Genomic DNA, 1,283 nt, shown 5'->3' with positions numbered 1-1,283 from the left:
TATAATTAAGAATTACAAAAAAGCACAATCAAACAGGCAAAGGAAATGAACCAAACAATCCAAGATCTAAAAATGGAAATAGAAACATTAAAGAAGTCACACTAAACAATAGATAGCCATATGAACAGAATCCCAACTCTAACAACAAAAATAACAGGCAGTAACAATCATTTTTACTTAATAATCTTAATGTCAATAGACTCAACTCCCCAATAAAAAGACATAGACTAACTGACTAAATATGTAGTCAGGACCTAGCATTTTTCTGCATATAGGAAATGCACATCAGTGACAAAGACAGCCACTACCTCAGAGTAAAAGGTTGAAAAACAATTTTCCAAGCAAATGGTCCCAAGAAATAAGCTGGAGCAGTCATTCTAACATCAAACAAAATCAACTCAAGAGCATCAGATGTATGAAGGTTGGGGTCATAGAGAGATGCACTTAGCACTTGAAATGAGCAGAATACATAGAAACAAACACTTATCTAGGACTAATAGGCTATTCTGGGTCTTTGGTGGTTACATATCAAATTGAAGATTTTCTTTCTATTTATGTGAAGAATGAGATGAAGATGTTGACTCTGATTTCACTGAATCAGTAAATTGTTTTGATAGGAAGGCCTTTTTTTCACAATGTTAATTCTACCAAGCTATATGCTTGGGAGGTCTTCAATTTCTAGTATGTTTCATAATCTCTTTCTCCACACATTTGAAGTTTTCATTATGGAGGATTTACACCCCTTTCATTATGAATATTTTGTTTAATTTGAGAAACTGGGAAGAGGAGTGTGTTCATGATCTCTCTCTCAGCATGCTTGTTTCTCATACATATTAAGACTGGTAAATTCTGTAAGTCAATTATGTATCACAACTCTGCTGAAATTATTGATAATTTCTACAATTTTTCTAGTCAAATTTTGGGAACATTCGGTATAAGATAATATAATCTTCAATTGAAAATAAAAAATAAATAAAAAATAAAAAAGCAGGGGAAAACAAAACAAATTATTCTAATAATTTGTTTTGTTTGCAGAAACAATTCTATTGTGCTTTTTGGGTGATTTTAAAAGTCAAATGATGGCTAAACATGTTACTGAGGCATGAGTTACTTTAGTTTGTAACCTAGTTTCACCCTGCTGGACTCATGCTCAAGCAAGCAAAGGAGCCTACTAATGCGCCGAATCAGCTGTTGGCTCTCAGCTCACTGCTTCTTGTCCACTCAGCAACCTGGCAGTTGTATGTGCTTTCTTCACCATCTTGCCAGAGCTTGTCCTGAAACAG

The sequence above is a fragment of the Mus pahari genome, unplaced genomic scaffold, assembly GCF_900095145.1.
Source record: "Mus pahari unplaced genomic scaffold, PAHARI_EIJ_v1.1 scaffold_6700_1, whole genome shotgun sequence".
Classification (NCBI taxonomy): domain Eukaryota; kingdom Metazoa; phylum Chordata; class Mammalia; order Rodentia; family Muridae; genus Mus; species Mus pahari.
Note: the sequence above shows the minus strand (reverse complement) of the source record.